Below are 12,623 nucleotides of genomic sequence, written 5' to 3' on the forward strand. Positions count from 1 at the left end.
ACTAGCACCACCTGGGAAGCCTGACATCTACATCCCTGGGGACCCACAGTTACTTGATGCCTGAGGGGGGGAACAGACCCTCTGCCGTGGTTCCAGCATTCTCCTTCTCAGAGTTCGCCACTTGGTCTTATTTAATGCACTTGTGAAAGTGCTGAATGTGGTAACTGATCACCCACAGCTGGCCCTCAAGCTCCGCATCCGCTTCCTTGGTTCCGAGTTGGGAAAACCAAAATCTGCTCCTTTAGTAATATACTTCCTCGCTCATTCTATGACATAGGCAGATAACAGCTCACAATGGGGCAGAAAGAGGATTTAGCAGAATAGACATTTAACAATATTTGAAACATTTATTCAACTTGAGTGCCTTTTATATGTTCGGCTTTACAGTAAGAGCTTAGATAGATTTTTTTTTTTTTAAGAGTCAACCTGGGACTTCCCTGGTGGTCCAGTGGCTAAGACTCTGCATTCCCAATGCAGGGGGCCCAGGTTCAATCCCTGGCCAGGAAACTAAATCCTGCATGCCTATGACTAAGAGTTCTCACGCTGCAACTAAGACTTGGTGCAGTCAAATAAATTTTTTTTTTTTTTAAAAGGGTCAACCTTCCCATTCTAATAGGGATGATAGCCAGGAAAGCAGATAACTAGCAAACTAATGATCTGAGACGGGCCACTGCCATGCATGGCCTTCTGATATCCCATCTTTTAAAGGCTTGTCCCTTGGCCCAGATGCCCCCTAGCTAGAAGCTCTTCAAGAGCACAGTCTCTGAGTTACCTGAGTGTCTGTTGCTGTGCCCAGTAAGGACTTGTTGGGACAGGCCATTGCTACGTGGGCAGAGTCTTCTAGTCTCAGCCTGGAAATTCTGAGTCATAGTTGTGTCAGTTACTATGCTTTGGGGGAAACCTGGGTTTGATTAGGAGAAAAGAGCACAGGGTCCTGGGGTGATATTATGGGTTAATCGTGTCCTCCCAGAAAGGATGTGTTGAAATCCTACCCCCGCCGCACCCCCCCCGCCCCCCTCCCCCCCGTCCTTCCCTGGCCCCACCTCACAATGTGACCTTATTTGGAAATAGGGTCCTTGCAGACGGAGTTAGCTAAGTTAAGGGCATACTGGCGTTAGGTGGACCCTGTTCCAACAGGACTGGCGTCTTCATTAGAAGAGGAGAGAGCCACGTGGGGACAGAGACGAAACGGGAGATGCCACGTCACAACTAAGAGCGCCTGGAGCGAGGCCCCTGCTGGCCAAGGACGGCCAGCAAATCCCGAGAAGCTGGGAGAGGCGAGGAAGGACCCATCTCCGCAGTTTCAGAGGCGCCCTGATTTTGGATTACTAGCCTCCAAAACTGTGAGAGAACATGTTTCCGTTATTTTAAGCCTCCCTTCAACCCCCGCTGCCCATTTTGTGGCGACCTGCTTCAGCGGCTCTAGGAAACTCAAACAGCCGGCATCCAGTAACCTCCCATATTCAGCAGGTAATGAAACAGGCCCTCTGGTGTTCCAGTGGGTGCAGCTCTGTGCTTCCAGGGCAGAAGGCGTGGGTTCAATCCCTGGCTGGGGAACTCAGCTTCCACAGGCCATGCAGATCCACTAAAAGAATTTTTTTTTTTTTTATTTATTAAAAAATTTAAAAAAAAAAAAAAAAAAATTTTAAAAATGAAGTGGGAACAGAATTGAAATTAAAATGTCCACCTGAGGGAGCTCTACAGCCTTTGCTCCCTCATTCCTATTTTGACGCTAGCCTAGATGAGGGATGAATAATAGCTGTTTTCCTGGGGGTGACTCTCTTAATCACCTTTCAAAATGATTTTGCTTATTTTCAGTTTCTGTGCTATTGAAATATGGATTCAGACCACGAGTGCCTTTATCGCACGGAAGGCTTTTGACCCGAGGTGTTTGGTTAAAAGGGCAGGACTTTGAGGGCGACAGACGCTGACTGACCCGCTAACCCACTGCGACCGTCCTAGCCAGGGCTGGGCGCTGGGCCAGTGTGATCGATGTCAGCTTTAGTGAAGGAGACTTGTCTGTGCTGCCTGCAGCTTTTGACCATGGGGTATTCCCAGGGGACAGGAAGAGCTTTTGGGGGGTATTTTTTCAGGGGACAGGAAGCCACCAATCTACTATTCTCTGGAAATTACTATCTGGACTGACAGCAGAGATGTTTTCTCAGTCTGTCCAGTACTTCCTGCCAAGCCTCTGCGGTGTTTGATTTTCTTAGCCACTCACTTCTTCTTGAAGCTCTGGCGGCTCTCAGCGTGGTTCCCAGACCACCAGCAGCAGCAGCATCTAAAAACTTGTTAGAAGCCCACATTTTCAGGCCCAGGCCCAGGCCCACTGGACTGGAAACTCTGCAGGGGTTTGGGGGCCACCCGGGAAGCTGAGGTTAAATGAGCCATCAAGGTGACTCTGAAGTTCCCTGATTGTCTGAAAACCAAGGCTTGAATCTGTGGCCATCTGCTCAGAGCCTTGTCTTAAGGGACTTACCAATCTTTCTAGCTGCTTCTTCACGTCTGTAACATCCTACAGAGAGGCCACAGTGAATTTTTTGGCCAACTCAGTACATATTGACTCACTGGGAAAAAACCTGATGATGGGAAAGATGGAGGGCAGGAAGAGAAGGGAGCAACAGAGGATGAGATGGTTGGATGGTGTTATCAAGACAATGGACATGAGTTTGAGCAAACAATGGGAGACAGTGAAGGACAGGGAAGCCTGGCAGAGTCAACTTAGCGACTGAACAATGAACAACAATACATATAGTTTGGGCTCTGGGTCTCATTCTGTTTTTGTTTTTCTCTCCACACCATGACCTACTCATGCAGCTGTATGAACCTCTTATTCATTGCTAACTGCCTTGCAGCCCCCACGGCATGCACCCAGCACAGTTGGTCTGTCCTTCCCTTTGATATGACTGGTCTGACTCCAACAGCCTGCTTCCACAAACTGCTGGGATGTATCCTTGTACACCTTCTCTTGCAGACCGGGGTAAACTTCCTGAGTTGCATGCAGGCATGGGATTTCAGGCTCATGGGGTGTACACATAGGTTTGCTGAGCTCTGCTGAGCTGCTCTCCAGAAGATGGTGGAGTCTACCTGCCCATCTGTGTTGCGAGCTAATTTCCACCTCCTTAGATCTTTCGCAACAATTGCAATCATCTGACTTTCTAATTTTTCCTATGGTGTGGGTGTACAGGGGGATTCTCCTTTTACATAATTTGCATTTCTCTAACAGTGAGGTTGGGTTTCCCTGGTGGCTCAGTGGCAAAGAACCTGCCCTCTAATGCAGGAGATGCAGGTTCGATCCCTGGGTCAGGAAGATCCCTTAGAGTAGGAGATGGCAACCCATTCCAGTGTTCTTGCCTGGGAAATCCCATGGACAGCGGAGCCTGTTGGGCCACAGTCCATGGGTTGCAAGAGCTGGACATGACTGAGCAGCTAAACAATAGTGAGATTGAGTGTGTCGTCATATTTCCTCTTTTATATCCTTGGCCTATTGTTCTACCGGATTTCTGACTCTTTTGGTTAGTTTCCTTGTATATTCTAGATAAGATGTCAATACACTTTACTGTAAAGGCCCAGACAGTATTTTAGGCTTTGCCGGCCATATGCTCTCTGTTGCACCAATCCAACGGTGCCACTGTAGCATGTAGCAGCCATAGACGGCACATGGTGAATGAGTGGGGCTGTGTTCCAGGAAAGATCTGCCTACAAAACAGGTGGCAAAGCTGAATTTGGCCTGTGAACCACGGTTTATTGACCTCTGTTCTAGATATGACTTCCTTGTTGGATTTTGACATCACAGTTCTCTTCTCCCGCTATCTGTGTTGTCCTTGGTTGATTATTTCATTTTGATGGGTTCAACTCCATCTGTTTTTGTCTCACAGTTTAGAATTTATGACGTTCCTCTCAACCTCAAGATAACAAATGTATCTGATTTTTTTCCCTCTTGGTTTTATGTTTTTCATTCATTCATTCAGTCACTAAGTCATGTCTGACTCTTTGCAATCCCATGGACTGTAGCCCTCCAGGCTCCACTGTCCATGGGATTTCCCAGGCAAGAATACCGGAGTGGGTTGCCATTTCGTTCTCCAGGGGATCTTTCCAGATGAGGGATCAAACCCACGTCTCCTGCATTGGCTTGTGCATTCTTTACCACTGAGCCACTATGGAAGCCCTTTATATTTTTATCTTTCACACTTTAGACTATCCAAAATTGACCCTTATGTGTGGTGTCTATTTTTCTCTATATAGTAAATTGGTTTCCTAACGCCACGGATTTGTGGTGTTGAGAATCATACATCAGTTCCCATATGTAAATGACTCTGTTTTCATTCTGTCCCACCAGCTTATTTATCTGTTGCTCTGCCAACACCACATTGTTTTCTGGGCTTTGTCCTGTTTTGTTTTTTCACTACGTCTTTGTAGTAGATCTTCATATCTCACAGTGTGATTCTTGTCATGTTTCCTTTCAAAAGCCCATGAATCCACGTCTATTTCAACAATGCAGACTTTATGCCTTTTCTGCTGCCATTTGGCTTCAAGGCCTTTATAGGAAGAAGCATGAAATATGAAGTCAGGCAAGCTCTAAGAGTCAATTCCCTACTGAATGCTGTTCAGCTGCTATTTCTTGAATACCTGCTGATTTAGGACTCAGTTTCAAGAGCCCCAAACCCAGCTCAAACTATATTAATTAAAAATGTAGACCCAGGGTTTCTCTCTCTGCAGATATTTCCCTTAGAATAATGTTTTTAATCAGATCCAAAACCCCTTCAACTTGTTTTTTGAGAGGACAAGGATAGAATCTGGGTTTCTAACACCACTTTTGAGGCTCTTACTGCTGAAGAAATAAGAAAGAAATTTTTTCCGTAGTGCATTAGAACAGAGATGTTAAAACTGATTCTTGAAGCATGCTTTAAATTTATCTAAAACAATGATTATTTGAACAGTTTAAATACAAATGTGTGTTCAGATCAATATTGATCTGTAATTATTATATTTTGCACATGTCACCCTTTTAACCTGTGCCTAACACAGGTACTTAATTTTTTTCTAATGTAAAAATATTATTGCCTATAAAGGATTTCCAGAGCCAAATGATGGCAGTGAAAAATTCTTTGGAGGTTACATGAGAAAATTTATCGGAGGAGATTCCCTGGAGGTCCATTGGTTGGGATTCCACGCTTTCACTGCTAACGGCACAGGTTTGATCTCTGGTTGGGGAACTGAAATTAACTGGAAATATAGGTTTGGATTATGCCAGAATCCCATGGACTGAGGAGCCTGGCGGGCTACAGTTCATAGGGTCACAAAGAGTTGGACACAACTGAAGCGATTGAGCATAAGCATATGCCATTTCTAAAGTCAACTATTACAGAGTCCTCAATAATATGTTTTGAATTGACTTTGTCTCAGAACTGTTACATAACAAATACATTAACCAGGAAAAAAAAAAAAAAATATATATATATATAGGGAGTTCTCTGGTCTCAGTTTAGTTCAGTTCAGTCACTCAGTCGTGTCCGACTCCTTGCAACCCCATGGACTGCAGCATGCCAGGCTTCTCCATCACCAACTCCCGGAGCTTACTCAAACTCATGTCCATCGCGTTGGTGATGCCATCCAACCATCTCATCCTCTGTCGTCCCCTTTTCCTCCCTGGTCTAGTGGTTAGAATTTGGCACTTTCACTGCTGTGGCCCAGGTTCAATTCCTAGTCAGGAAACTGAGATCCTGTAAGCTGTGCAGGCAAAAGAAAAAAAGTAAATATATATATATATATATTTATACACATAAATGTATTACACACACACACATGCAAATACCGGCTCACGTAACTGGAAAGTCCAGTAGATGGCTCTGTTAGATCTAGGCGTTCAAGCAATATCACTGGGGCTCTCTCTCTCCTTCTATCTGCACCTCTCATCTCGGCTACCTGCATTCTCAGGCAATTTCTTTCCCCAAAGCAGCCTAACTGAACTGAAGCATTCACTCAGTTGTGCCCAACTGTTCAGGACACCATAGACTGGGGCCCATCATGCCCTCCTGTCCATGGGATTCTCCAAGCAAGAATACTGGAATGGGTTGCCATTCCCTTCTCTAGGGGATCTTCCCAACCCAGGTCTCCCACACTGCAGGCAGATTCTTTACCATCTGAGCCACCTTCAATATATTCAAGACTTGTAGTGTCTTTACTGTTCCTAATATTAGAAGAAGCACTTTTCTCATCAAACATTCATATCCACCCCACCAAAGCGGACTCTCATTGTCTGATTGGATGAATCATGGGGGCAGAGAAGGTGGTCACGTGAATTACAGCCCCTTGGATTTCAAGGGAGGAGCGTTTCCAAAAGCAGAGAAGCTGGGCAGACCAAGATGTCCATCTCCTCTCCGCCTGCCCTGTTTCCACAATCCTGACAACTCTGAAGACTGCTGCAGGGGAGGACACTCAGGCTCAAAGAGTTTGTGTCACTTGGAAGAGCCCCACGATCAGCAAGAAGTCAAGCCAGGACCAGCGAGCCGGTCTGTCTGTTCCTGTTAGTCTCTCTTCTACCCCACACGGCCTTGTGATTATATTGCTGTCGCTTCAGACCCACCGTGGCACCAAGTGAGCCCACTGATTTTCCCAAAATCACATCCGAAGTCCCCCATAGATAGCGCCATTTCCTGTCTGCAGGTGTGAGATTCTTCCTTGAGTCAAACTTTTCTTTCATCCTCACGGCCAGTCGTCAGTCTCTTCCCTCATCCTGTGCCTGCCACCTCCACACTTGCTCCGGGCTCATCGTCTGACATCCAGATGATGATCCTGTCTCTTTCCCATCCCAGTCCATCCTGCACACAGCCGCATGTTAAACTCCCTAAACTATAGTTTCTTTAAAAAAAAAATGCTTTTAAAATATTTAATTGGATGCACCAGATCTTAGTTGAGGCATGCAGATTCTTAGTTTCAGCATGTGGAATCTAGGTCCCTGACCAGGGAGCAAACCCTGCATGGTTCCCCTGCATTGGGAGCGTGGAGTCTTAACTCTGGATCACCGCGGAAGTCCCTAGGTTCTTAAAAAAAAAAATTTAATGATTTTTTTGGGGGGAGAGGGTGGTTAAAAGTGTGTCTCAGTTTGTATTACTGCAATCACAGCAGTAATACAAATACAGTAATACAAATGGAGCACAGCAGAGCTCTCGAAAACTCAGGGGCTTAACACAGGGGTATTTATTATTGGCGAGTGTTTATCGGTCAGCTGAGGCTCAGCCAGTCTGGACTGAGCGGGGGGCTCTGCTTCCTGTTGGGGCAGCTTTATCTCTCCTGCAGGTCTGAGTGGGCAGCTCTGCCCCCCAGGGCCTTCCTCCCCCGCCTCCTGTCTCCCGTGGGCTTTGCTAGAGGGTGTTCTCACGGTGATGCAGAAACGCGTGAGACTTCCCAAGGCCTAGAGCTGAAAACTGCCACACTATCATTGGCCAAGCTCAAAGTCAAGGGACCAGGAGAGATACTCGACCTCCGCTGAGCCTGTGGAAGGGTGTGGACACAAAGAAAAGGGGAGACCTGGAGTCATTAACCCCATCTACCGCAGAGTCCACTCTAGACTCTACCATCTGGATTTCAGAGTCTTCCATTGTCTGGTCTCCCTCCAATCATCCATCCAATACCCTTTGGGCTCTTCATCTGGGACGTGATTCATGGACCCTGGGAATCTTATAGAAGCCAGACAAGATTGGGCAATTTCAGACAGCAAACTATATTCACACTGCAGGCCAAACTTAGCCTGCCCCCTGCTTCTTTCCCACCACACACAAAAAAGAGGGGAATTTTATGGGCCCACTTGTTATTGGTAGGCTTTACAAAATAAACAAATGTTAACAGTTTTTTCCTCTAGGAAATAAACTAAGCCAGAGATCTTTAATATTTTTTTTTTTTTTTGGTAGTTCTTTGGGGAAAAACAAAATCTCAGGGAATTATTTTCTCAATAAACAGTGGCAACAGTTTATTTTTGTTGGCTTGACTTAAATCCTCCCCCACTTTCTTTTTTTGGATTGAGAGATTGACTACAGAAATGAGAAAGAAATCATTTTTTTTATTCTTTTTTTTGTGTGTGTGGTTTCTCTAGCTGGAAAAGAAAAGTCTGCATTCTTTCTGTATTCAGTGTACTTCAAAGATATAAAAATTTAGATATCAGGGTTATGGTTGTTCTAGATTTCAGTCTATTTATAACTTCCTCATATTTCACATTTGTTTGACCTCAGGTTAAAGGAATGCTTTTGAAAAGTATAACGATTTGATCCTAGCAATGGATGTAGCAAAAATACTGGGGTCAATAAGTTAAATTAAAAGGCTTAAAATAAAAAAGAAGAAGAAAAACTAGACTTTGCAAACTTTAAGCTTAGGATTACATGACAATAGGAGAATCTCCTAGCTGTGTTCCTACAAAAACTTTATGGTGTGAAAAATATTTTTCAAAATTTACCAGAGTAAAGAAAAAAATTTGAATTAGAAGAAATTAATTTCCTAATACTCTGAACTCATTTTCATGGCTTACATAGGCCCCTTCACTAGATTTGTTTTCAGTATTTTTATATATGTATTTTATTTCTTTTTGCTTCCACAGAAGAAAATATATGAGTATTTCCATGTGTGTTGGAGTCTTACAATATAACCTTAAATATATGTTTTAGTAATTTATTGAGAGCAAAGAAAACAAGTTTTAAAGTAGTATGTATATGTATTTGTTAAGAGTGTTCAGTCGCTCAGTCATGTCCAACCCTTTGCAACCCCATGGATATATGTGTGTGTGTGTGTGTGTGTGTGTGTGTGTGTGTGTGTGTGTATGTGTGTGTGAATTATCTATCCATCTATGGAGATAGAGGGAGAGAAATACACACACACAATAGAAAAATGCTTAAGAACCTATCTATAAGGAAACCATCAGAATATTAATAATTACCTTTGAATGTTAACTTTCTCCCCATGCCCCGTTGATTTATTTCCATATGTTTCAATCAGTCTATAATGAATATATATTGAATACTAAATGGGATTTTAAAAGAGAGAGATGGGCTTCCCTGGTGGCTCAGTGGTAAAGAATCCACCTGCCAATGCAGGAGATGTGGGTTTGATCCCTGGTCTGGGAAGATCCCACGTGCCAGGGAGCAGCTAAGGCCATGCGCCACAAGTGTGGAGCCTGTGCGCTGGAACCTGGGAGCTACAACCACTGAAGTCTGCACCCTGAAGCCCGTGCCCCACAAGAGAAGTCACTGCAGTGAGAAGCCTGTGCGCAGACACAAAGAGTAGCCCCAGCTCATCACAACTAGAGAAAAGCCCACACAGCAATGAAGACCCAGCACAGCCAAATAGAAAGAAATAAAATTATTTTTAAAAAGAGAGAGAGAGATGTAACAGTTGGGCCTTTTCAACCTCTGGAATCCTAAAACTCCTCTAAATTGGAGAAAACTAATGACAAAACCTTCAGAAGAAGCCTGGATTTTGAATGCTGGAAATCATCTGGCTAGCTGTATTGCTTCATTAGGCAGAAAATTAGAATGAGGACTATTATACATGGAAGAGGATGAATTTGGGTACCAATGATCATTTCTTCACCAGACAGGTCCTCATTGATCCCTAGACTAGTGTACAAAGTACAGAAGAGTAAGTGCCCCCTTCCCCCGCCCTCCAACAAAAGAAATATAGGAGCCCAGAGTTCCCTCCAAGCCTAGGCTTTTGCATCAGTTTCAGGTGCAACTTGGAGGGAAGTAGTTGGAAGACCAGAGTCACACAGATTAATATTAAGGGATATTAATATTAATACCCCTTAGACATTAATTAATATCCCTTAGACATTTATTAATATCTAAGGGAGATATTAACTTATGCTTGGAAATTTTCCTTATGCAGCAATACTTGAAAAAATAGCCACACTCAATGAGATGTTATGAATAAGATTAAATACTAATAATATGCATAGGTTAGAATTCATCAGGGCATTTTACTTCTCAGAAATCAAGAGGAAGGACAGAGCTAATAAAAATTACTCATTATTTGGGTTTCTAAATGTAGTTCGCTAACATTTAGACATTGGAGAACATGTCACTGGAGAAATGATGGTAGTTTATGAACAAGGCAATCTCACAACTGGTTTTGAGAATCTACAGTGTGTGAGCTACTATACCTATGGCAAGGAATACAGAGACGAATGAGAATATGGTCTTTGCATTCAGAGGGCTCGGCTTATCAGACGTATAAATTCAAGATGCGCTTTGTCCTTTGTTTTAAATAATTCTTAGAGTAACAGATTAAAATGAAGCACCATGACCAGTGAACGTTAACCACAAGAACATGCTCTTTTGTTAGATGGACCGTTTTTGCTCTGGATCAAGGCTGTTTATGTCATCATGAACTGGGGAGCAAAGGTTTAGAAAAGGGGGATTAAGAAATCATTCAGAGCAATTACATCACATAAAATCCCAAATGCCCAGTTTATCAGGATGAATCTAAGTTTGGTTCCTATTGCTAAAAGAAAAAAAGAAAAAAAAAGCGACTCACATGTTACTTACAAGCAAACCTTAGGGCATACCATCTATTATCAGCAATAAACAGATTTGATTCTTTTGTAAACGAGATTGTCAGGGCCCAGGGGATTTGTCAGAGCCTGGATAATCCTCAAATCGTCTGCCTGCCCGACCAGGGACGTGAGGAAATCGTCAGTAATAAGGCTGGTTAGCAGTCTTCTTGTCTGGTGCATTAAAGATTATTCCACAAAAGCCAGAGGGTCTTAACCAACCAGCTTTCATCATAGGATTCAGTGTTACACATTTTATCAAGTCTCCTGTCCACAGAGGCTGTGAAGACTCTGTCAACTGTGTAAGTCGCTGGGCCCTGTGTCTGGGAATCAGAGGCTGGGCCTTTGGGAGTTTTTAACCCAATATGGTATATGAAACAGACACGGAGCTCTGTGGCCACAGAGATGCCAGCATGCGTATGGCATCCCACTGTCCACATACAACCGTGGTGCAGGGGTCTCTGTGTCAGGCTGAGTTAGGGACCTGGGTCTAGTTGGGTAAGACTCTGGTTTCTCTTCTTCTTTTTGACTTGTTCATATGATTTAAATTTAACATTTTGAATAAATAATACATGTAAATGGTTCAAAAGTTTTAAAATTGCCAAAGGGATACAGTGGAAATCTTCCCCATCCCCATCTCCATATGCCTCGTTCCTGCTTCCTCCAACAGGTAACCCCTATCATTTAGAAGCATTATTTTTCCTTTCGGGCTTCGCTGGTGGCTCAGATGGTAAAGAATCTGTCTGCAGTGCAGGAGACCCAGGTTCCATCCCTGGGTCGGGAAGATCCCCTAGAGGAGGGCATGGCAACCTACTCCAGTACTCTTGCCTGGAGAATCCCATGGACAGAGGAGCCTGGTTGGCTACAGTCCATGGGGTTGCAAAGAGTCAAACACGACTGAATGACTAACACACACACATATTTTTCCTTTCAGAGTTTTTTTTCTTAATTATGCAGTCAAAATTTTAATAACAAAAAATACTATTTTTTTTTAACATGGTCAAAGATACTTGGATAACTCCAGATTTTGAAAAAACGGCCTAGCCCAACAGTACAACAATGCATCTCTGTACAGCACATTCCATAGACCAACAGAAAATACGTTTAAGCACAAAAATAAGAAATATTTAAAGAGAATCTCTCAGCAGCATTTTATTTCTGCAAAACAGACATATAGTACTGATTAAATATCTACAAGTGCTTTTCATTTACAAAAATACAGCTCGAGCCCTGCACCAGGAGAAGCCCTCACAATGAGAAGCCCGCACACTGCAACTGAGAGCTGCCCCAACTTGCTGCAACAAGAGAAAGGCCTCACATAGCAACAAAGACACAGCAGAGCCAAAAATAAAACAAATTTAAAAATGGATAAAATGTGAACCGTATTTTAATTTTAGTCTTCTTTTTATGCAAAAGATAGACTATAATACAATTGTTCTGGGCCATGTCTTTTTATCCCTTGCAATGTATTCTATTCTACGTAATGAAACTGCTTCTGTATTGGTACATTCATATACTAGTAAAAGAATAAGGACATACACTATTAAGGAAATTCTTTTTATGGTTGCGTACTTCTCTGTTGTCTCATGTGCGTACTTTAAAAAATTGGCCCCAAGATGATGAACATTTAGATTTTTCCCTAATATTTTGCAATAACAAATCATGATACAGTGAATAACCATGCACATTAGTTCTTTCACATGTTACTACTATTTACCTTTCGTAGGGCCACCTAGTAGTGACCAAGACAGGGGCCTCTCTCCTTGGCCCTATAAGTTAATGAACAAAATTTCTAATAGATTTTTTTGAATTGAGGTATAGTTGGTTTATAATGTGTTAATTTCAGGTATAACGCAAAGTGATTCAGTTATACATACATACACTCATATTCTTTTTCAGATAATCTTCCCTTATTGGTTATTACAAGATATTGAGTACAGTTCCCTGCTATATGGTAGGTCCCTTTTGGTTATCTATATATATATAATAATGTGTATATGTTAATCTCAAACTCCTAATTTATCCCCCCACCACTCCCTTTTGGTGAAAGTGAAAGTCGCTCAGTCGTGTCCAACTCTTTGTGACC

General features: G+C 43.0%; 1 non-coding gene across 1 annotated transcript; it reads left to right on the forward strand.

Moving 5' to 3' along the window:
- Positions 1-434: 434 nt before the first annotated feature.
- TRNAG-CCC lies at positions 435-507 on the forward strand. The gene has a single exon. It is a non-coding gene; the product is annotated as a tRNA-Gly (tRNA).
- The last annotated feature ends 12,116 nt before the right edge of the window (positions 508-12,623 follow it).

The sequence above is a fragment of the Cervus elaphus genome, chromosome 30 (assembly GCF_910594005.1).
Source record: "Cervus elaphus chromosome 30, mCerEla1.1, whole genome shotgun sequence".
NCBI lineage: Eukaryota > Metazoa > Chordata > Mammalia > Artiodactyla > Cervidae > Cervus > Cervus elaphus.